This window comes from Haliotis cracherodii, unplaced genomic scaffold (assembly GCF_022045235.1).
Source record: "Haliotis cracherodii isolate W230 unplaced genomic scaffold, xgHalCrac1.p SCAF_2, whole genome shotgun sequence".
Taxonomy (NCBI): Eukaryota; Metazoa; Mollusca; class Gastropoda; order Lepetellida; family Haliotidae; genus Haliotis; species Haliotis cracherodii.
This window is the reverse complement of record NW_027266275.1, coordinates 70683560-70709590: the sequence shown is the minus strand read 5'-3', so window position 1 is coordinate 70709590 and position 26031 is coordinate 70683560. Positions and strand designations below refer to the sequence as shown.

The window sequence follows — 26031 nt, the reverse complement described above, 5'->3', positions numbered from 1 at the left end:
TCATGTGACTTGAATGTTACCCAGGATCCCAACAGTAGAGCCTATCAGACTAGCAGTAGCGACTACCAGCACTCATGTGACTTGAATGTTACCCAGGATCCCAACAGTAGAGCCTACCAGACTAGCAGTAGCGACTACCAGCACTCATGTGACTTGAATGTTACCCAGGATCCCAACAGTAGAGCCTATCAGACTAGCAGTAGCGACTACCAGCACTCATGTGACTTGAATGTTACCCAGGATCCCAACAGTAGAGCCTATCAGACTAGCAGTAGCGACTACCAGCACTCATGTGACTTGAATGTTGCCTCGGTGGTGTCTTTGCCTTTGAGAACTCAGACAATTCATTTGTCATCTTTGTGGCAGTCCAGTGGTTTAGTGTTTGCTAATATCACACCAAACTCCTGGGTTTGATTCCCCACCTGGTTACAAAGTGTAACCCAATTCTCAGTGTCCCCAGCTGAGCTATGACTGGTGCATTCAGTATTTCAGTGATTGGTTTATTTTCCAAAATATTAACTGTTATCCAAAAATATCCTAAAGATTTCTTTCAAGTTTGGTAATTATGTGGGAGAATGTCCTGTCAAAAGTTGATAAACCACAAAAATATCTTCATGACACTTGTCTCTAGCAGAATCAGTGGCATTGCTAAAATAATCTTACAACCATATTGTTCTTTTTGTTATCAGAGAGTAGCCCCATGTACTCACAGGTCTCCTTCATATCAATAAGAAAGGTTTCAGAGTCACACCTTGTGTACACAGTTTCATTTCCCAGTTCCATAACTGGCACTTACTATACCAATAATAACTTAGTATACCAACACATCAATGGTTTCTCACTCCTGTTTCCAGTCATGTGTGATGGTGATTATCTTGTGTTTTCCGTCTTCACCTCCCCTCCCCCTGATCTAGTGTTGGGACAACAGTGAGGCAGTGTTCTGCCATGTTGACTAGGCCAGGGGGTGGAGAGAGTCCCCATTGATCTGCTCCACCTGATTGAAACCCGTCGACAAGACCAATATGAATTTATTTGTTATCAGACACAGCAGTGGATGATATGATTAACACATGAAGTACTGACGCTGTGGGTTGGATTGAAATGACCCTCACATGATCACGAGTGACACATTTGATTACTGATTTGATCCCAGAAAATATTTTGATATTGATCTCCGTTGGTATGCTTTTGTATAAACCAGAAACTTGGGGTTTTCAAACTTCAGTGTTTGTAATGGTATGTTTGCATATATGATGACTGTCTTACTGTTTTGTAGACCATGAAGATCCGGGGTAGAATAGGTCTTCAGCAACCCATGCTTGCCATAAAAGGAGACTATGCTTGTTGTAAGAGGAGACTAACTGGATCAGGTGGTTGGGCTCGCTGACTCGGTTGATGCATGTCATCGTGTCCTAATTGTGTAGATCGATACTCATGATGTCTATCACTGGATTGTCTGGTTGAGACTTGATTATGTACAGACCACTGAAATGTTGCTGGAATATTGCTGAGTGCGGCGTTAAATCATGTATCCTGTTGGTTGAACCTTATATGATTATCCTGATAATTCCATACAAAAAAAGCTCTTTTTGCATCTCTTTTTTTATATAATTCTGAGATGAATGAAGAGAAATAATAATGAACAAATACATATCCAATATTCAAAATATATTTGCTTGTTTTTAAAATAGTCTTCAGATTTATTGTTTTTATGTAAAATTGATGCCAAACAGGTGCCCATCTTATCCAATTAAGATACATGGTAAAACTATCTAATTGTTTACTTATTCAAGACATTGGTAAAAACCATTTTATATTGTGTTGAACATGTTGAAAAAGTGTCAAATTATGTTTTACAAATCAGAATTGTTCATACTATAAATGAAAAGTAAGTGAGATATCTATTAATCAACATACCAATGTCTTCTTTTTCCAACATTGCCAAAGACATAAAATAAGCCATGACGTCAGACATAAAGGTGTCTTCTTTAGTAAGTCATTACAGTTGATGATAAGGCTATTAATAATGGTGCATCAATAGTCAAATCACACTAAACATTCAGGTGAATGTAGGAACCTAAGGCATAATTTACATGTTAGATAGGGCTTTACATTTCGCTATTACTTCCTTTTTTATGTTATGTTATTTCTTACTATTTGTGATGATACCAAAGGAATACGGTTTCAACATCGATATTTGTGTTGGTATTAGTTTGGTTGCTGGTAGACCAAAAGAATAAAAAAATTATTGTCTTATTCAAAGCAAATTCTCACCAAGTGAGCTGAGTTATCTTGGACTAGTTCTAAGCATAGCAGAGTTCTGGCCCCTTTTCTTAGTGCACGTGTATGCCTCACTGTCAACTTGTGACATAGCTGAAAATAATTTTTCTTCATTTTTTATTTCAAGCTATTTTCCATATTAAATGTATGATGTTATACATAAGCATACACATCCATTTGATATATCATGTTGTTGTTCAGACGTTAGGCAGTTGTACAGTACTTTTATTTGTGTATGATGAAAAGTGGCGTCACTAAATCTCGGACATCACTTAGCACTCTCTGTTTTTCAAACCACTTACTATTTGCAGCTGATTTTACACCATCAAGTAGGAAATTTAATAGATTTCATATCTGAGTAATTTTATGGTTGGTGGTAGACCCAGTGCTGCTCGAGCGCAATTCCCAAGCCACATTCACTTTTCAGAACTTATGAAAATGTGCTTCCAAGAAATAACTCATCATCCAGCGGGTTAACATGTACGCATGAAAATATGCAGCCGAAGAGCACTCAGCCTTGCTGCAACCGTTGACACAAAATGGTACTGCTGATACAAAATAGATATTTAATAAATCATTGTCCATAAAGACTGTGTAATCAGAGGACAACGGCATTGTCTCGTTACATCGATTGACACAGTTTCTGCTAATAACATTGATTGATCGCTGTGTACGGAGACCACAAGTATCCATTTGTCTGAATTCCTTCTTCAGTGTTTGCCAAGAGAACAATGCAGTAATTCCCAGGTACTGACTGGCTCTGACACACTGAGTCCCCTGTTGTTCATGTCAGAGCGTAAACAGTGGAGGAGTTTCACACCATGGAGAATATCACTCTGCTGCAATACTTGTCAACAGCAGATGAAATATGTATGGTCCATAATTTGTCTTTATTTGTTGTTTATCGCTGTGCTCAGCAATATTCAAGCTACGTGACTGCCTTGTGTAAATAATCAAGTGATTGATATCATGAGCATCGATCAACACAATTTGGATATGATGACATGCAATCAACCATGTGACCTGACCACTGTATCCGTTAAGTTGCTTGGGACATATTCTTACCAGACAGCCTGATGATTGATATCATGAGCATCAACCACACATTTGAGATGCGATGACATGCGATCAACCTTGTTACCTCACCAGTGTATCCGTTTAGTTGCTGGGTTACAAGCATAGGTTGCTGGGGACATATGTTTTACCTACAATCCCAACTTGTTGTAACACTATGTATGCGATTTTCTATGACACATCGTGGTATGTATATTTCTTGGCTTGATTGGGTTGTTTTGGACATGTTTTCAGCAGAATGGTATTTGATGTCTTTATGCTCCCCGTCAAGGTGAAGGTCGTGTTTCTGCCTGTTGTGTAATCTCTGTAATATATATACTTCTCAAAAAAGTTAAGGACTACCCTATTCATGGGAAATATGAAAGAAGGGGTGGTCCTTAACTTATTTTGAGTAGTATATCTAATATATATGTAATCGTGGTAATATTTTACTTCTGTAATACTATATCCACCAGTGGTCGGAATTTGCTAAGATCTTAGTGAAGATTGTGGCGTTTGAAGTTACCATAGTACATTCCATTTACAGGCTCTGTGCTGGCCCTTGTCATGCTGGCTCATCATTAATGCCTCTTGCAGACACCATATTTTTAATTCCTAAAGGAGAGAAATAAAACATTTAACACAAATAGATCTACTCATCTTTTAATGTTAAATTTTAAACTCTTACATATTTATTGAAAGAATGACTCGTGGATAGAGCGTTTGCCCAGGGAGCAGAGGATTGATGGTTCATTCCATGACCGCATCATAGAAAAATATGTTAAAGATGGTACTTGTTGTTACCCTGCCTGGCACTCAGCATAAGGGGCTAAAAATAGGACTGTTCAGCTGGGAGTCAGTATACTGTGTCTGAGTGCGGTGTTCATGATAAACTGTGGAATGGTATCTCAGTGGGCTAGCAAATTTGAACATGATGAAATCAGCGTTAGTCTGGACAAGTACAAGCAGCCACCAACACATATACATGTGCATGCACGTCGCTATATAAGTGCAACAAACTTTACCTCACCTTATATGTTTATTATCAAGATTTCAAATTGCATCCAAGTTAATTAATTGTTTGAAATTTTATCATCCCCCCGTTTTGAAAAATGGGGGGATATATAGCGATCAGCATGTCTGTCAACAATTCACTTTCCATTTCCGGAGCAGAACTCCTAAACCATTGAATATTTCTGGATGAAACTTGCTATACAGATCTGTCTAAAGGTGAATTGGTGCCTTTTTGACGATTTGCAATATTGAAAAACAGTGAACAGCATTATTTTTTTCTTCACTGAACTGAAAGTATATGACGGCAATGAACCAAAAGTGGGTTTTGAAAAACTCCATTTCTGAAGGGAAATATGTCATCTCCTGATGACTTTTGTTGTATTTGAATGTTTATAGTTCTTGTTTTAAATCCTAATTTGTTTTGTTTTTTTCCATCATGTTTCCAATTTCTTTTATGAGAAATGGTCCTATTAACCACATCTTATCTAATCTAGCACGTCTAAGTTGTACTGTATGGTTCTACTGTCAAAAGTAGGAAGATCTGGACTATTTTTTATTACATTTCAATATCGACATGTTCAAGAACTGGAAAAAGTTAGGAATACGCCATGGGAGGGTCGAGGGGCGGGTCGAGGGATGGTCAAGGGGCTGCAGAGAGGGGTTGGGATAATTGATCTTGAGGACATATCAGCATGACTGTCATGCTCTGTTTTCAGCCAGAGTTTACACGCTAATACTGATAAAATGACAACATCATTTACGTGTTTATAATAATGGGACGTTTTATCACCAGCCATGTACTTGTTGAGCATTGTTGAGATGTGGAAATGTTTGCATCCATGACTTCTGTGAGGCCACTTTATTGTTTGCATTCATTTTCTACGTGCATCAGTTTGCTGATTATCATCACTATCAGTGTTCCAAGTAATCACATCGGTAGACATCAAAGATCATGTTTGGCTATACACGGTGATATATATTGGTCATTTGAGAAAGGTTTGATATATTTCCATTTGTCACAGTATTTAACATAATTCTACATGTTCTTGGGGAAATATAGTTAGAGAACTAAAACGTACAGATCATTAATTAATCAATGGCCTTTTACCTGAAAGTGATGATCAAGCATTATTCCAAATGGTCATAATGCTACATATCAATGTTCACAATTATCCATTATGGGAGGGGCAGCCTATTGGTTAAAGCGTTCACTCATCATGCCAAGGACCTGGGTTCGAATCCCAATGTGTGAAGCCAATTTCTATGGTTCCCCGCCCTCTCACCATGATATTGCTGGAATATTGCTAACAGCAGCGTAAAACCGTACTCACTCACTCACCCATGACATAATGAGTAGAACAAGAACCATGACTCTCTACTTCTATTTGTTGCAAACATTTGGAAATATTGTGAAATAACATTCTAAATTCTCCAAGAAGGGAGGTAGGCTAGTAGATAAAGTGTTTGGCTGTCACACTGAAGGCAGGTTAGGTGGGTACATTTCATAGCCCCCATTTCTGGTGTCCCTTGCTGTGAAATAACTGAAATATTATTGAAAGAGGTTAAAGTCATACTCAAATACACACTTGATTCTCTAAGGTTCTAAGCTCTCAAATATAACTTTAATATAAGCAATGAAATACACTAGTATGTTATCTTATCACGGTTTTTGAAAATTTAAAAACAAAATACCCTTGATCATGTTGATGTCAGTTGAAGTGCATAAAGGCCGGAGAAAACTGCCTGCTTTAGGCCTGATGGTAGACTTGCACAAGTCTCTAAGGCAATAATTATTAGTTTAAATCATAATTTGTAGATTATGTTAATAATAAGAACACATTGTCCCTTTTAGAGACTTGAGTCCTTAGAGTGTACTGTCCACATATCTAGACTTGCCTGTTAGGAGGATAGAATTACTAAACTTTTGTGGACTTTTCTTTCAGGACAGCAGTGGAGCAAGGCTAGCCAGGTGGTAGATCTGATGGTTTTTAACAAACCATCAAAATCTCACCAGACTCTACAAAATACACTATATAGCCCTCATAATTGCTAATGACTTCAATTAAGCATGTCGTCATCAATATGATGTTGTTATTTGTGTGCTGTTCTTCATTTGGCTTGTTTCCCACCAGAAATAAATGATCTAAGTCTGTCCCTATCACAGGTCGACAGTAAGTATGTGGCTTCTCATTAGTGTTAATGTTGATATGCTGCTCGAGTGAGTTGCACCAACATGCGTTAGTCAGCAAGAACTTCCCTATGTATAATGTGTGGAGGTCTGGATCTGGAGGAGTAGTCCTGAAGCCCACTCTTCATGTGGCTGTTTAGCTGTGTCTGGCAGGATGGGGCTTTTGGGATCTGGCAGAGTCTGAGTACTGTGTGGATGTCTTCATGTGGTTGTCTGGCAGGGTGGGGATTGTGGGGTCTGGCAGAGTCAGTGTACTGTGAGGGTGTCTTCATGTGGTTGTCTGGCAGGGTGGGGATTGTAGGGTCTGGCAGAGTCAGAGTACTGTGTGGCTGTCTTCATGTGGTTGTCTGGCAGGGTGGGGATTGTAGGGTCTAGGAGAGTCAGAGTACTGTGTGGATGTCTTCATGTGGTTGTCTGGCAGGGTGGGGATTGTGGGGTCTAAGAGAGTCAGAGTACTGTGTGGATGTCTTCATGTGGTTGTCTGGCAGGGTGGGGATTGTGGGGTCTAGGAGAGTCAGTGTACTGTGGATGTCTTCATGTGGTTGTCTGGAAGGATTGGGATTGTGGGGTCTAGGAGAGTCAGAGTACTGTGTGGATGTCTTCATGTGGTTGTCTGGCAGGGTGGGGATTGTGGAGTCTAGGAGAGTCAGTGTACTGTGGATGTCTTCTTGTGGTTGTCTGGCAGGATGGGGACTGTGGGGTCTAGGAGAGTCAGAGTACTGTGTGGATGTCTTCATGTGGTTGTCTGGCAGGATGGGGATTGTGGGGTCTAGGAGAGCCAGTGTACTGTGGACGTCTTCTTGTGGTTGTCTGGCAGGATGGGGATTGTGGGGTCTAGGAGAGTCAGAGTACTGTGTGGATGTCTTCATGTGGTTGTCTGGCAGGATGGGGACTGTGGGGTCTAGGAGAGTCAGAGTACTGTGTGGATGTCTTCATGTGGTTGTCTGGCAGGGTGGGGATTGTGGGGTCTAGGAGAGTCAGAGTGCTGTGTGGATGTCTTCATGTGGTTGTCTGGCAGGATGGGGATTGTGGGGTCTGGCAGAGTCAGAGTACTGTGTGGATGTCTTCATGTGGTTGTCTGGCAGGATGGGGATTGTGGGGTCCAGGAGAGTCAGAGTACTGTGTGGATGTCTTCATGTGGTTGTCTGGCAGGGTGGGGATTGTGGGGTCTAGGAGAGTCAGAGAACTGTGTGGATGTCTTCATGTGGTTGTTTAGCTGTGTCTGGCAGAGTGGGGATTGTGGGGTCCAGGAGAGTCAGAGTACTGTGTGGATGTCTTCATGTGGCTGTTTAGCTGTGTCTGGCAGGATGGGGATTATGGGGTCTAGGAGAGTCAGTGTACTGTGTGGATGTCTTCATGTGGCTGTCTGGCAGGAGGGGGTTTGTGGGGTCTGGCAGAGTCAGAGTACTGACAGATAAAACAAACCTATTTATTTGTACCAGCCATTTGCTGTATATACATGATATATGCTGTGTATATGCTTATAATGTAAATAAATTTCTGAGTGGGGAATAAATCCATTTTACCTTACCAGAAAGAAAACATGCTTCTCGTGATACTGCTACAACTTATATCGCACATTCTAGTTTGTTTTACATGTTTACACAATTGTGTAATTGTAATATTAATAATATGAATCAAACAATGATATGATTGTGGTCTGTTGCTAAGACACTGTATGTGGGTTCATTTAGGTGACAGTTTTCAAATATGTATAACATCAGGTATACATAGTAGTCTACGTGTAAATATATTGCACCCATCAAGCAGCAGCAGCAACATGAATGGACGACATGTTTCATTTTGGACTTGTTATACCATCGGTTCAGGGCCAACTTGACTGCAAGATTGAGGTCCTTTCACAGAGTCTGATGGGTTGTCAATGAACCCAATACATAGATGGTTCATTTGTGGTTAAAAAAGTACACTTTATTTGACTTGAGTTGCACCCCTTGGGTCTGACAGAAATCTATGAAGTTGGTTCGAAACCCAAACTGTCAGCACCAAACCCATCTTTGGGTTTTACTGAAATTGTAAACATCTTAAGCCACATTAACTTTATGTTGACGAATGCGATAATTCTTAGGTGCATGTTTTCGAGCAAATATATTTTTCATATTCATAGAACATAAAAACACATTTTAGGTTATGTCCACAGCCTGGTTTATTTATTGGTTGATGTATTTTCGAATCTGTGATGATAGACTGTGTGTCACCTGATGATAGCAATAGTTAAATCTTCTCCATTAGAAAACGATGGGTGCGATTACCTTGATTACTGCTCTGAAAGATGATACAATGGGATGGGCGAGAAGGAACTGGGACAATCCCTTGTGTATAGCTACCATACATCTCCCCATGTTACTGTATGAACAGACATGAGAGATAAGTTACTTTTGAAAAACATCATTAAACTAACTTTTATCACATACATTAAGAGCAGTGTGGGGAAATTAGCACTTTTTTCAAGTAGTACCTTGGATCACCATGGTTATGGAGGATTAGCATGCATGATATGTTTTAGCGGTGCAGGATCTGTAGTACATAAATCACAGACTCAACAGTGGGCTGGGTTTACTTTGAAGGATAAATAGTTTATATTGATGGACTGAAGGCATCAGGTGCAGGGCCAGGCTGACTCAAGTTGTGTTACTGTCTTTGTATAGGAAGTGCTTTTACCAATTGGCTGATGTAACATGCTTTACCATGTTTCCCCATACTTGCCTTGCCAATGTAATGAGTGACTATGGTTTCAGTCCACTTTTAGCAGTATATAGGCGACTAACGGGATCCATAGGTCAGGCTCACTGACTTGGTTGATGCATGTCATCATTCCCAATTGCGTAGATCGATGCTCATGATGTCAATCACTCAATTGTCTGGTCCAAACTCGATTATTTACAGACCGCCTTCATATAGCTGGAATTTTGCTGAGTGCGGCGTTATACTACAAACAAATATAGCATCATTCCAGCCATATCATGACATGGGACACCAAAAATGGCCTTGATTGATGATGACTACAATGAGTTAAAGTCAATGTGATTTGTAAGAAATTTTTATATTAGTTTAAACAATATTTATTTCTTCTTTGCATGTATAAAACAACATTTTGAATTTTGGGATTCGATAACAATTTATTATTATCTACACCACAGCAGACTCTGGGAGCTCCCAGATTATACCCCCTTGGGGTAGATTCTGGGAAAGGGGGGTACATTTTGGGAAGTCACCCAAAATCTACCCCAGTTTGATTTTGGAAGCTCCCAGAATCTACCCGGGTTTAATCTGAAGGGGGGTAGGGGGCACTGGTGGCCCTGTCGTCTAAGGCGCTGCAATTTGCTGTGCAGAGTTGTGTCCCTTGGGCACGCCAGAAACCTATGATTGTGGGTTTGAATCCCGGTTAGCCCCAATTATATTTCTAGGTTTGTCAGCACCATACCTGTGCTTGTGGGCTTCACTGAAGTGGTAAACGTCTGAGACCTGCATCACTACGGGCTTTCCTCCCACATTAAGCTGACACGCCGCGATATAACTGGAATACTGTTAAAAGCGGCGTTACATGACACAGTTTGTAAAGCCCATCCTCCCCCTTCCAGTGGCCCATGCTGTGGCATGGATGGTACTCTCTAATGAGACTGCCCTATTTCCTTTCTCGATCTCTCACCCCTCCACTCCCTGCCATTTTCCTTTGCCCTACCCCTCCCTCGCTTGTCACCCTCACCCACCCCTCCACCAATCCCTCCCTGCCAGCATCCCTCTCACCCCACATTCTATCTGGGTTACACATAGAAGCTGAGGGATGTGTAGGAGGGGGAGTCTTCAAGATGTTTGCACTGGATACTTTCAGTGCAGATGAGTTGCTACTAAGATACAGTAGGTGTCTCCGTGCAATGGCAAGGTTGAATAATGAGCCTCACTAATTTGCCTTCTTTTTCTATGAGCTTTGGAGTTAAGGACCGCCTCCATGGTGTAGTGGATAGAGTCAGCCAGGAAGGTTGGTGGTTCGATCCCCGTCTGTGTCATACCAAAAATAATTTAAAAGATGGTACTTGTTGTTGTCCTGCCTGGTGCTGGGCTTTAAGGGGCTAAAACAAGGACTGGTCGGCTCGGAATCTGTATACTGGGTCTGAGTGGGGTATTCAAGAAAAACTGCTTCATGGTATCTCTGTGGGCTAGCACTATAAAACTGTCATTAGTCCGGACTAGTACAAGCGGCAACAAACACACACACATGTGCATGCACATCGCTATACAGGTGCAAGACACTTGAACGAGACGCTAAGCATTGCTTCACCTCACCTCAACTTTGGAATTAAGCTTGAGATGATAGTGTGTCTCTGCTGAAGGCAATAACATGCAGCCTTTAGATCATCCAGTTGTAATACCCACTCTTTGTGATGTACTGGTCTGTAAATGTTTAACACCCCACGCCAAAACCCTTGAAGTTGTCTCTCTGTTATTGATGCTTACATTATTGACTGATCCTATTGTGTCTCTTGATATCATAGGCACATGTTTATAGAAGTAACAGATCTGAATTGACATCATGTGGACAGTGATGTTGAAACATCTTTGGATGTTGTTTTGAGAATGTGATGTGATAGATCACCCTGTAACAAGATAAGATCAGAGAGACTTTGTAAATTATGATCATTGAGAAAGATAGAAGATGAATATCATTTTCTATTAGAATCCCTACATTATTATTCAAGTAGAACAGAAACCATACACCTCCTCATGTCATAAACGGCAAACTTTCATAAACTAGGAAAAGATGGACAAATGATCCATTTACTTGATAGTAAATCACAGTCTGTTATACCAAAAAATACCTAGATATATTCAATCTCAAGTGTTGAACTCTGACGATGACCTGAAACCTAAATAGTACATAATAGTAAATCAGAAGAATGAGGGCCGAGCTATATGCATGTAATGTCCATCTTTGTGTAGACCCATATATCATTGTTGTCACAAATAACTAACTGTACGTTTATGTTACATGTGAATAAACATATTGTGTTTTATTATGATACTGAAACAGTTGAAGTAAGGTGAAATGAGGTTTAACATCGTGTTCCAAGATTATTGCACATATATAGCGACCTGCATGTATTAGTCTGTCTGTATTAGACTGATGACGGTTTTATAGTGCTAGCCCACTGAGGTACCATACCGCAGTTTAACATGAATACCCCACTCAGGCACAGTATACTGACTCGACTAGACTTTGTTTTATTCCCTTTGATGCTGAACGCCAGGCAGGGTAACAACAAGTGCTCTCTTTTGTTGTCTTTTGGTATGATGTGGCTGGGATGGAACCAGTATCCTTCCTCTCCCTGGATGGACGCTCTATCCTCTGGACCACAGAGGCTGTCTTGAAATGTGATTAAGGATTGACCGGGGATTTTTTCTGGTCCATTGAGGTATGAATCGAAACACCGATGTGCTAACTGTATGAATCCACATAGCTGTTTCAAATGACATGGTCAGTTACCGCCAGATTCAAACATTAGATCCCTGAGCACGGGAAAACCCATGAAATTTGTGGAACCCAGGCGAGCGGACACAAAACAGGCGAGCGAGCCTGCATGTTTACTGTTTCAGTCCTTCTCAGCCTTCGGTCTCAAAGGGTAGTTTTGAAATGAATATGCATGAATTTCACTAAATGTCCTGTGCATGATGATACACATGAGCAGAAAGGGAATTCCCTCAACTGTAATATTGGGATTCCCCAACATTCCGTAGTAATAAAAGTAGTCCGCTTCGGTCACCGTGGCTTAATTTTTTACATTCATTGGGAAATGAATGCAATAACACGTGACCAATTCAGCTAATCAGAATGTAAGAATTACAATGAACACAATGAAAATTTAATTATTTGCGGGTGAATGATACTGTCTGTACATGTTCATCTCTGAGGGCACTCTGTTCTGTTGCCATGGACATTGACTGTGTGTGCTGACATTTTTCAATCTTGAGATATTTCTGTATCTTGTCTTTGAATTATTTATGAATATATACACACTAGATGAATCTATGAATCTTAACATGTTGCATCTGTGGCTTGATAGCTCATTTCACCGTGTTTTAAAAAAATACTGTATTAGATAGTTCCTTGGATCCACAAATCCGAAAATGAACACACCTTTTTAAAAATAATTCAAATAATTCAAACCTGATCAAAGTACTAAAAATAGGTTGGCTTTGATTTATAATCAGGATATTTTGTAAAAAGACAAGTCAGTAATGGAGGATGGCTTTGCAGAAATTTCCAAAAGTCAAAACATTTTAAGTCGGCCTGATAACCAGAGTGAACATGCACATGAAGAGATAAGAGGGAGTGGTGAGTGCTGGTAGGCTGCCGGTCCAGCCAGTTGATGAGAAGCACATGGGCCACTGCAGGAAGTGAAGGAGCTGACAGACAGGGTTGCCCTGATCAGTGTCATTACACCACTGGAGTGGTGGTATCCTGTGCCAGTCAACTGCCTCGGATCACGATGGTGAATCATCTCCAGGAAAACTTGGGATGGCTGAATGATAGGAACTTATGGTTTTGGGCTATTTCCATGTTGTTTTGAAATTAATGGCCAAAAGATTTCAGTAAAAGACCTTTCTGAATTTCAAAGTAATTAACTTGAGATCAGCAATGATAAGATAAGATAAATTTGATTGTACATGTGCACCCTCTTTGGGCCCCGGGTACAGAAACTTATTAAAACATTATTCACTATGATCATGATGATAGTTAAATTATACAGGGATGATAATAATCTGACACAATGAAAGAAAAAATAGTATAACACTGTGGTGGAACGTACAAAAAGAGGGCATCTTGACACATTTCAGACATTCTGGTACCAATTTATTTGAATGATGAATATGATGATAGCAATTAGGGTTTTGTACTTTGTACTTTGTACTTGTTCAATATGCAGCTGGACTTTGGTGTTTTGTTCTTGGTTAGAGAGACAAAGCGTACGTCTCAAAGACGGCTTTCTCAAAACTAGATGCCTCTTTCACTGAAGCCAAGCATAAGGAGCCAGCTAAGAAGAAAGTCGATGCCATCATGTCCTTGCCTGATGCATCCACTCCCACCATGGCGCCCCCCTGACCGAATTACCCCTATGACTCCTGAGCCGGACCCAACTTCTGGTTTTCAAATCAGCATGTTGGAGAAACTACGTGTGCAGCAGAAGGCTTCCATGAATTTAGTCTTACTTACCTTCCATTCTATCTCTATTAGCCTTCATACCTGTATTGGCCTTTTTCATACCTGTATTAGCCTTTGTCATACCTGTATTAGCCTTCATACCTGTATTGGCCTTTTTCATACCTGTATTAGCCTTTGTCATACCTGTATTAGCCTTTGTCATACCTGTATTAGCCTTTGTCATACCTGTATTAGCCTTCATACCTGTATTGGCCTTTTTCATACCTGTATTAGCCTTTGTCATACCTGTATTAGCCTTCATACCTGTATTAGCCCTTTCATACCTGTATTAGCCTTTGTCATACCTGTATTAGCCATTGTCATACCTGTATTAGCCTTTGTCATACCTGTATTAGCCTTCATACCTGTATTGGCCTTTTTCATACCTGTATTAGCCTTTGTCATACCCGTATTAGCCTTCATACCTGTATTGGCCCTTTCATACCTGTATTAGCCTTTGTCATACCTGTATTAGCCTTTGTCATACCTGTATTAGCCTTTGTCATACCTGTATTGGCCTTTGTCATACTTGTATTGGCCTTTGTCATACCTGTATTAGCCTTCATACTTGTATTGGCCTTTTTATACCTGTAGTGGCCTTTTTCGTACCTCTATTGAGTTTCTTCAAACCTGTATTGGCCTTCACCATACCCTGTGATCCCGTATTTGCCTCTAGCATCACTGGGCGTACTACGATCAGTTGATTAATAACCTACATTACACAATCATACAAGACCCGAGGAAACTTGTACCTCCATGTAAACACCAGCTAAAATAGAAAAACAAGTGGAACTGTCCCCTGATTAAATCAAGATTGATTATCTACATGAAAGTTTGGACAGTTATTGTAATACAATGAATATAGTGAACCTGGGACCCAGCTGAAATAGCCATCCAGTACACATAACTATGATAACAGTTTCCCTTAGAGGAGGATTTGCCATCGGCATGGTCAGCTATTATATGAATACTGGCCCTGTACCATGACTGACAAATATCTGCATTTATTTTAATTAAACACAGTCAATGTGATAAAAATAAGGAAGTCTAGAAATCAACATTAGAATGTGTTTTAATAAACAAAGATTTAATAATAATAAGAGATAAACTATGTGTTGGTCTGAATGGATATTGACCTATGAAGATCCGGGGTAGAATAGGTCTTCATCAACCCACGCTTGCGGTAAAAGGCGACTATGCTTGTTGTGAAAGTCGACTAACGGGATCGGGTGGTCAGGCTCGCTGACTTGGTTGCTGCATGTCATCGATCCCAATTGCGTGGATCTATGTTCATGATATCAATCACTGGATTGTCTGGTCCAGACTTGATTATTTACAGACCGCCGTCATATAGCTGGAATATTGCTGAGTGCGGCGTAAAACAACAAACCAACCAACTAACCAACATATTCAGCAAATCACTGATAATATCTTGGATGTCCTCAGCAAGCTCTTAATTGGGGGCTGTCAGCTAGTCATTGAGTATATCACCTACTTGGGGCCTGGAGTCTTCATCAGGTTCACAATATGGAGTATCTTAACCGATTTGTGACTTGTCATCCTCTGCCACTCACCGCCTAATCCCATGGTTCCCTGTGGAATTGCAAGGCTTGCAGGCACCGCTGGAAGAACTGATGGTGTGTGACACAACCCAAGGGCAGAGGGGTTAACAGTGTTACCAGCTAAAACCACTTGCAGATACTCTACCTCCATAAAAACAAATGCTGAGGGTTGAGTGGAATCTCCCCTGTAGCTTATTGTGAGCTATTTAGAGGTCCCTAGTTATCTGATAAAATGGAGAAAGGCAAGGAGAGTGTATCAATGAGAGAGAGCTAGCTTGCAAACTGTACAGCAGCAAATCAGGCTGATAGACGGAACACACCACTAAAAATAAACATTAGGGGAGCAGAATTATACTTGCATGTTATATATAGGCCTCGACACTTGAGGTGAACAGGAAGTATATAGGGTGATCCACAGACAGTTGTGGTTGGGTGATGCACAGAGAGCTGTGGTGGGGTGATCCACAGAGAGTTGTTGTGGGGTGATCCACAGAGAGTTGTTGTAGGGTGATGCACAGAGAGCTGTGGTGGGGTGATCCACAGAGAGTTGTGTTGGGGATATGCAAGGGAGGATGTCAGGTGATCCACAGAGAGTTGTTGTGGGGTGATCCACAGAGAGTTGTTGTGGGGTGATCCACAGAGAGTTGTTGTGGGGTGATCCACAGAGAGCTGTGGTGGGGTGATCCACAGAGAGTTGTTATGGGGTGATCCACAGAGAGTTGTTGTGGGGTGATCCACAGAGAGCTGTGGTGGGGTGATCCACAGAGAGTTGTGTTGGGGATATGCAAGGGAGGATGTCAGGTGATCCACAGAGAGTTGTGGTGGGGTGATCCACAGAGAGTTGTTGTGGGGTGATCCACAGAGAGTTGTTGTGGGGTGATCCACAGAGAGCTGTGGTGGGGTGATCCACAGAGAGTTGTGGTGGGGTGATCCACAGAGAGTTGTGGTGGGGTGATCTACAGAGAGTTGTGGTAGGGTGATCTACAGAGAGTTGTGGTAGGGTGATCTACAGAGAGTTGTGTTGGGGTGATCCACAGAGAGTTGGGGTGGGGTGATGCACAGAGAGCTGTGGTGGGGTGATCTACAGAGAGTTGTGGTGGGGTGATCTACAGAGAGTTGTGGTAGGGTGATCTACAGAGAGTTGTGTTGGGGTGATCCACAGAGAGTTGTGTTGGGGTGATCCACAGAGAGTTGTGGTGGGGTGATCCACAGAGAGTTGTGGTGGGGTGATCTACTGAGAGTTGTGGTGGGGTGATCCACAGAGAGTTGTGGTGGGGTGATCCACAGAGAGTTGTGGTGGGGTAATCCACAGAGAGCTGTGGTGGGGTGATGTACAGAGAGTTGTGGTGGGGTGATCCACAGAGAGTTGTGGTGGGGTGATCCACAGAGAGTTATGGTGGGGTAATCCACAGAGAGTTATGGTGGGGTGATCCACAGAGGGCTGTGTTGGGGTGATCCACAGAGAGTTGTGGTGGGGTGATCCACAGAGAGCTGTGGTGGGGTGATCCACAGAGAGCTATGTTTGGTGATCCACAGAGAGTTGTGATGGCGTGATCAATAGAGAGTTGTGGTGGGGTGATCCACAGAGAGCTATGTTTGGTGATCCACAGAGAGTTGTGGTGGGGGGATCCACAGAGAGCTGTGATGGTGTGATCAACAGAGAGCTGTGGTGGGGTGATCAACAGAGAGCTGTGGTGGGGTGATCCACAGAGAGCTGTGGTGGGGTGATGCACACAGAGAGTTGTGATGGGGTGATCCACAGAAAGTTATGGTGGGGTGATCTACAGAGAGTTGTGATAGGGTGATCAATAGAGAGTTGTGGTGGGGTGATCTACAGAGAGCTCTGGTGGGGTGATTCACAGAGAGTTGTGATGGGGTGATCCACAGAGAGCTGTGGTGGGTTGATCCACAGAGAGCTGTGGTGGGGTGATGCACAGAGAGCTGTGGTGGGGTGATCCACAGAGAGTTGTTGTGGGGTGATCCACAGAGAGTTGTGGTGGGGTGATCCACAGAGAGTTGTGTTGGGGTGATCCACAGAGAGTTGTGGTGGGGTGATCCACAGAGAGTTGTGTTGGGGTGATCCACAGAGAGTTGTGGTGGGGTGATCCACAGAAAGTTGTGGTGGGGGGTCCACAGAGAGTTGTGGTGGGGTGATCCACAGAAAGTTGTGGTGGGGGGTCCACAGAGAGCTGTGTTGGGGTGATCCACAGAGAGTTGTGGTGGGGTGATGCACACAGAGAATTGTGGTGGGGTGATCCACAGAGAGCTGTGTTGGGGTGATCCACAGAGAGTTGTGGTGGGGTGATCCACAGAGAGTTGTGTTGGGGTGATCCACAGAGAGTTGTGGTGGGGTGATCCACAGAAAGTTGTGGTGGGGGGTCCACAGAGAGTTGTGGTGGGGTGATCCACAGAGAGTTGCGGTGGGGTGATGCACACAGAGAGCTGTGTTGGGGTGATCCACAGAGAGTTGTGGTGGGGTGATCCACAGAGAGTTGTGTTGGGGTGATCCACAGAGATTTGTGGTGGGGTGATCCACAGAGAGTTGTGGTGGGGTGATCCACAGAGATTTGTGTTGGGGTGATCAACAGAGAGTTGTGTTGGGGTGATCCACAGAGAGTTGTGGTGGGGTGATCTACAGAGAGTTGTGGTGGGGTGATCTACTGAGAGTTGTGGTGGGGTGATCCACAGAGAGTTGTGTTGGGGTGATCCACAGAGAGTTGTGGTGGGGTGATCTACAGAGAGTTGTGTTGGGGTGATCTACAGAGAGTTGTGTTGGGGTGATCTACAGAGATTTGTGTTGGGGTGATCTACAGAGAGTTGTGTTGGGGTGATCCACAGAGAGTTGTGGTGGGGTGATCCACAGAGAGTTGTGTTGGGGTGATCTACAGAGAGTTGTGTTGGGGTGATCCACAGAGAGTTGTGGTGGGGTGATCTACAGAGAGTTGTGGTGGGGTGATCTACAGAGAGTTATGTTGGGGTGATCTACAGAGAGTTGTGTTGGGGTGATCTACAGAGAGTTGTGTTGGGGTGATCTACAGAGAGTTGTGTTGGGGTGATCTACAGAGAGTTGTGTTGGGGTGATCCACAGAGATCTGATGTGGGGTGATCTACAGAGAGCTGTGTTGGGATGATCTACAGAGAGTTGTGGTTGAGTGATGCACAGAGAGTTGTGGTTGGGTGATCCACAGAGATCTGATGTGGGGTGATCTACAGAGTGTTATGGTTGGGTGATGCACAGAGTGTTATGGTGGGGTAATCCACAGAGAGTTGTGGTTGGGTGATCTCCAGAGAGTTGTGGTTGGGTGATCCACAGAGAGTTGTGGTGGGGTGATCTACAGAGAGTTGTGATGGGGTGATGCACAGAGATCTGTGTTGGGGTGATCTACAGAGAGTTGTGGTGGGGTGATCTCCAGAGAGTTGTGGTTGGGTGATCTCCAGAGAGTTGTGGTTGGGTGATCCACAGAGATCTGATGTGGGGTGATCTCCAGAGAGTTGTGGTTGGGTGATCTCCAGAGAGTTGTGGTTGGGTGATCTCCAGAGAGTTGTGGTTGGGTGATGCACAGAGAGTTGTGGTTGGGTGATGCACAGAGAGTTGTGGTGGGGTGATCCACAGAGATCTGTGGTGGGGTGATCTACAGAGTGTTGTGGTGGGGTGATCTACAGAGAGTTGTGGTGGGGTGATCTCCAGAGATCTGATGTGGGGTGATCTCCAGAGAGTTGTGGTTGGGTGATGCACAGAGAGTTGTGGTGGGGTGATCCACAGAGATCTGTGGTGGGGTGATCTACAGAGTGTTGTGGTGGGGTGATCTACAGAGAGTTGTGATGGGGTGATCCACAGAGATCTGATGTGGGGTGATCTACAGAGTGTTGTGATGGGGTGATCTACAGAGAGCTATGTTTGGTGATCCACAGAGAGCTATGGTGGGGCGATGCTTTTTTGGAAGCAAGGGGTGAATTTTGTGATTTGGCAATTCCTGTTGAAAATATATCGCCAAATGAGTTGGTCTTAGTACTGTTTTGATATACTCACCACCTGAAGAAATGTGAATACTATACATGTTGGTTAATATATGAAGACTTTCTCATATTCAAGAAATATTAGATTGGTTTGATGCACAAACAAACATACTGGTATGTTGTGTGAACTGACGCTCATGAACACATCACATGTGACATCATAGATCCATGACTCAAGATGCACCATTTGTCTCGTGCACAATTAGCGTGCAAAGTTTGGAAATCAGCATATCGTGATAAGAATAAAGTCACTATATGGTAACACTCAACTGATTGCTTGTTATGTCATGAATTGGTACACATTGGAACATCTCTTCTTACAGTACATACTTCTCTTTATGTTTCAATAGTTCTCGATCCTTGAAGATCCGGGGAGGAATAGGTCTTCAGCAATCCATGCGTGTCGTAAAAGGCGACTTTTCTTATCTTAAGAGGCCACTAAGGTGATCGGGTGCTCAGGCTTGCTGACTTGGTTGATGCATGTTATCCTATCCCAATAGCGTGGATCGATGCTCATGATGTCAATCACTGGATTGTCTTGTCCAGACTCGATTATTTACAGATCGCCCTCATATAGCTGGAATATTGCTGAGTGCGGCGTTAAACAACAACAAACAAACTCTATGGTTCTCGTTTCTTTTGGCAGTGAGTATATATGGTTATTTTCAGTATACTAGATTAATTATTAAATTCCAGAATGTATGACTCTTTTAAGTGTGTTTAAAAAGAATAATCCTGGATTTGGATTTGTGTAAAGGTTTTAATACAGCAACAAATACATTTCTTTAGGAAAATGTCACAACTGAAAGACGTAAATACGCCAAAAGATATACACCTGTTTAGCCTTCCTTCCAATATTCCCTGGAAAACTCATGTCACTATGACCTGTTGACTATAGGCAGCCAGATACCCATGACCTAACTGCTGGAAGATTCTTCAGATCATGCACCTAATGCCTTGTTAGACAGAAGTCTGATGCTTGAACTAATTGCTCTGAGGGAAGCAGAATCTTCATCAGAAACATACTTCAAACAGAAAGATGTTGTCACAGACAAGGAGGGTATCATTCCTACAAATCGTTCATTTCCCTCTGCAAGGACTAGGATGTAGTTTCCACAAGATTTGCAGGCACTGATCTCATGTGTTGGAAAGGTTAATGCCTGCCGTGTGGGAACACCTTCCGGAGACATGTGCAAGGGCAGAAGAAGTATGTGCTTGCCTGGAAAGCCTACCACAATCATTTACTGATGGCTAACAAAGCGTTGTTCTTGTATTACGGTTTAGCATTGAGAGGAACAATAGCAGTAGAGCTGGTAGTTATGCGTGAAATAGTCAATGGTTTAATGTGTCGATATGCATAATATGGTAGGATACATTGGTAGAAGCATTAATATATACTACTCAAAAGAAGTTAAAGAACACCTGATCTTTTCATATGAAAAAGTCATGGCTGGCAGGTATTGCAACTCACAACCTTCCAATTGTGGATGTTCTTTAACCTGTTTTGAGTAATATGTTTTGAACCAAATTCTGACAATATGATCCAGTGAAATTTGTAAGGAATTGTGTGAAACAAATGATAGTAATTTAATAAAGATATTGACCTACCTGAGTTATTGTCACACTTACAAACAATTTATTTTAAAGATGGGCTTGTGATGGGAATTTTAACATATTTCGATGAGTATGGGTAAAAAGATATAATGCATGGTAATGCAACTGAGGTTTTATTCTCATCAAAACCATATGGACAGGGATGATGAAAATGAGGAAGATAACTCAACTTCTTTATTATGAAGAGCACAACTTTTAAAGTAGATACTTATTCCTTTATCAGGTGAATCATTCATCTGATGAAGGAGCAAGTGTATACTCAGAAATGTAGTGCTCCTCATAATAAAGAAGTTGACATCTATAAATTCGCTTCCTTATGTGTATCACTTCTAAATACCATTCAAAGACTTGATGGTAATGACTAAACATAAATTTTAAGAATTACAAATCTTAGACACCAATCTGTGATGTTCCCAATTGGCTGTGTTGACGTTGGCCTGTCTGGCTGAATGGGCTGATGAAGTAAATAATCCAGGTGACTCGCAGTCTTGTGAGTGGATTCAGGGCTGTGAACGTGTGATTATAGTGCAGATTTAGATTGTGCCTACACCTTCAAGTTACATGGTGTTGAGACTAGGAGCCTAGGTTTGGGTTAATTGACAGTCCTGGCAAATTTGACTCATGTCATTCAAAACCTACCTCTCTTTCTTTAAACTCAGACTTGATAATGTATGTCAAACCTTCAGTTCAGGGTTACCCTAATTAGTCACAGACCCAGTTTCAGTTTGTCTCAAGTCGCTATTTCAAAATGGATGCCAGATCATGGAGAATAGTCGTCCTTTAAGACTCAGTAAATCATGATAAATGCTACCTATTTCCTTTGCATAAAGAACATATAAACAAAGAACATTGATATTTCAAACTTTAACATGAAACTTCATTATCTGTAATTGCTAGTCCAGAGTCATGTGACCACCTCCATGGTTACTGGATAGAGCATCTGCTTGAAGAGAAGGTCTGTGGTTTGATCCCTGTCCGCGTCCTACCAAAAGGTTTGAAGAGATGGTAGTTGTTGTTACCCTGCCTGGCGCTCGGCATCAAGGGAATAAAACAAGCCTGGTTGCCTCAGAGTCAGTGTACCATGTCTGAATAGGACACAGACAGACAGACAGACAGACAGACAGACACAGAGCTTTATAAGTGCAATGATCTTGAACGTGACGTGACATGATGTTAAACCCCACTTCACCTCACCTCCTATGACATGTTTGTATTGACGATTGCTAACAAGGAGACAACTGTCAGTGGATATAGATCTTTTGTTTGTCTGAGTTAACAACACATTCCTTCATGAACAAACACTGCCTGTGCTGACAATCATTTGTGCATTATATGACAGGGGCTCCAACAGCGTCTAACCTTGTAGATATTGTGAGAATTTGAATAGCAGGTGCTTGGTGTAGTTCGATACAGACTGGGTGTTGTTGTAAAGTGAGGTGTTGATGACATGAAGATGTTATGATTTGGTTCGTGCATATCTATGACAAGGCTGTCATCGATGTGTTATATTTGTTGAAGATACACATTTGACATTGTTATGGTTTAAGTTGATACTGTGTCACTCAAATGCAAAGTAAACTTTATTGTTAAGTCTCCCATGGTTTAGCATGTAACTATGGTTAAACCCACCTGACCATGCTTAGGCAATACAAAAAACAACCTGTCCATGTTTGCCTTAAAGAGTGATTGGTTAATGTCTTAAAATCTATTGAAAAATATTCAAGGATAACGATATACATAAGTATATGATGTACATACCGGTAAGTAAAATATTATGAGATTGGCAAATTTAGCAATGATAAACGTGATAAATGCTGACATTATAATGATAAAGACAGTGTTGACTTGAGTGTTTCAATGTCTGTAATTTGCTACCAAGTATTCTCTGTGTGTGCACGGTGTGGAAATATAAAATTTGTATACAATTAAGTCTGGACCAAACAATCTAGTCATTGATATCAGGAGCAACAATCCATGCCATCGGAGGACGGTGACCTGCAATCAACCAAGTCACCGAGACTAACCACCCTGTGCATTAAGTTTCTCTTTATGACCAACATAGGTAGTGACCAGTTCTAACCTTGAATCCCCACAGATTCTCCATTTAATCGCCTCTTATGAACAGATGAATAGCAATGGGGTGCTGGGGATATATTCTACCCTGGGTCCCCATGGGGTGCTGGGGATATATTCTACCCTGGGTCCCCACTGGGACAATTACTCTAGCACAGTAAATAAAGAATAGAAATGTTGTAAACACCTTGACTATCTTTGTTACCTGATTTCTATGTAGGGAGAGGTATTAAACTAAGCGCCATCTTGCTTACCGATTCCAATTTTCAGTTGAAATAAAAATATGTGTAGACCGAATAGAAGTTTAATTTACAGAATGTCTCTCTGGGATGGGTACAAGCAGAGTGACCCGTGAAGATCCGGGGTAGAATAGGTCTTCAGCAACCCATGTTTTCTGTAAAAGGTGACTATGCTTGTCGTAAGAGGCGACTAATGGGATCGGGTGGTCAGGCTCGCTGACTTGGTTGATGCATGTCATCGTATCCCAATTGCGTGGATTGATGCTCATGATGTGAATCACTGGATTGTCTGGTCCAGACTCGATTATTTACAGACCGCCGTCATATAGCTGGAATATTGCTGAGTGCGGCGTAAGCAACAAACTAACAAGCATAGTAGATGTAATATATATTTGTCACAATAGTACATGTAATGATTATTGATACATACCCCAGGTAGAAACATATGCATAATCAATTCACATATAAACACGTTGGACATGCATGTAGTTACATCTAGTATTTTCTGAATTGGTAGCTTATGTTTGCATTAGATCAAACTGATAATCTTAAAATAAACATTAGGTTTATAACTTGTCTGTCTTCCTGACCCTTGAGAATAAATTATATAAGGAGTCCTACTCAAGTCTAGAATGAAATTAAGGATTATGCTGGGCTCCATTTTAATATATTTTTTTTTCGTAGATAAATATTTTTAAATAGGTATAGAGGATATATTTATGTGTCGAGTGAAATAACATTATCATCCATTTAGATATGATTATGTACAAAATCAACTTGAAATCTACAAAACCGCTGTTGGAAGTGAACGAATACACACTGGTCAAGTAACAAAAATTGCGATTTGCGAAACGAACGGTCTCGATTGTTGAGTAAAATGAGAAATTTACAGTTTATAACGAAACATTTTTAAGAGAATAACAAATGTCAGGAAGCAATAATAACTCCATGAATGACCATGTGTCATTACTTTGCCTTGTCAGTGTGGAACTAACATGAAAAAGAAGTCAACAGTTTGTGTACAGGTCAGACAATTATGATAAAGGGAAGCCATTTGTGGGGAGGTAGCTTGTATGACAATCATTCCGGCAGAGTGTTATGTTCACGGCAATGAAATCTCAAGTGTTATAACATTTGAATCACTCTTTTCAGAAGCAGGCACAGGTTTCAGGAGATGTTTCAGAGAGTTTAGGCTTCTGAGGGGTGATTGTGGGTTAGATCTCAGGTCAGATACAGGGGACATCGTAGGGGAAAAGTTTTTTTGTATATATAAAAGTAAATTGATCAAATGATTTGGATGATGATTTATGGTACGGAGGCAGTCACAGGGCAGGCGAGGTGGCCCCGACATGTGTTCCTGCCCATTCTCATTAGAAATCAGATCAGATAAGAGATCTGGTGATAAGAATTTCACGTATCAGTAACATCTACAAAGCCTGGTCTTAGTAATCATGGTAATATTTATTTCTTGCTACCTGAACTAATTGTTTAGATTGGAAAGAACGATTTCCTTGTTAGCTTGCTATAAACAGAACAGACCTTGCCTCTGGTGCATGTTCCACGAAATTAAGTTACCGTGTTTATATGTTGAGTGAGAAATGGCTACACCACCAAAGTATACTTCATACACCAGAATTACCCAAATCTTGAATTATTGCACTAGGACGATAACCTTAAGGGATTAAATTTCAAAATAGTGATAACTATCGGAGACTTCTATCAAAGACAAGCTTGTTTTCTGAATGTAGGCCAAGGCTGGCACTGGTTTATACACTGAGTGTTGTATATATCACGTCAGTAGCTCTCCATTTCAATAATGACGTGCTTTGCAGACATGTAATGAATGGAAATAAACATGCTATGGTGGTGTATATCTCTGCTCTATGTGACCCTCTTGCATGGTTTGTCACTGGCAGTTGTTGATGGGTATTTGTGGGGCTGATTATGGTGTATACATGGTATAAGAAGATTAGTAGGGTGCCTATAGGTCTGGAAATCACTATTGCAATAACTATTGATATTGAAAGAAACTATTGCAATAATTACTATTGATATTGCAAGCAACTATTGCGATGAATATCAAGTTTTCAGTGTATCATTTTAGAGTTGAATTTAACCATGGAACTGAAGTTTCCTTTGAATGTAATAACCATAACAACAAATATATAGCAAAGTTTGAGATATGACTGATTTGTTTTTTCTTTACCCTATTAACTTAAGACAAAGAAATTTCCACATTACCATGTGTAAATTACTACCACTCATGATCAAAAGAAAAAACAAATTTGAACAGCATTGCATGTATTTTATTGATATGGTGAATACAATCGAAACTATCGATACTATTGATCGATAATATTGATCGATACTATTGATAGGAAAATGATTTAAGAATCGATTTAATGACTTTAAGTGATTACCAATAGCAATATAATCCGTATTTCGATTTATCGTGACACCCCTAAAGCTAGTATTTAGCTGTGGCTCTAATGTATTGACATGAATCATGAACTGGCCATAACTGGCATGTTAAGCATGTGGAGTAAGTTCATGTTTGGTTTGGTTTTTATCAAGTATAATGTCATTGCTTTCCTTCAAATAATATTTTACAGTATCACTGCAATAATTTGTGGATGCAGGTTTTTGAATCATTGCTTTCCATTTGTTTGGATTTTTCTTTTGACATGTAAAATAGAATTATCTATGTTATCATTCCAGCTATCTCTCTGTCTATCAATGTCTATTGTCATTTTTAACTTTTTTTACTTCCCCTTT

General features: G+C 41.3%; 1 protein-coding gene across 1 annotated transcript in view; it reads left to right on the top strand.

Annotated features, from left to right (window-relative positions):
* LOC139468439 (protein bicaudal C homolog 1-B-like) overlaps positions 1–26031 on the top strand; it is a 137732-nt gene that overhangs the window by 11675 nt on the left and 100026 nt on the right. The gene's annotated exons all lie outside the window — the stretch shown is intronic.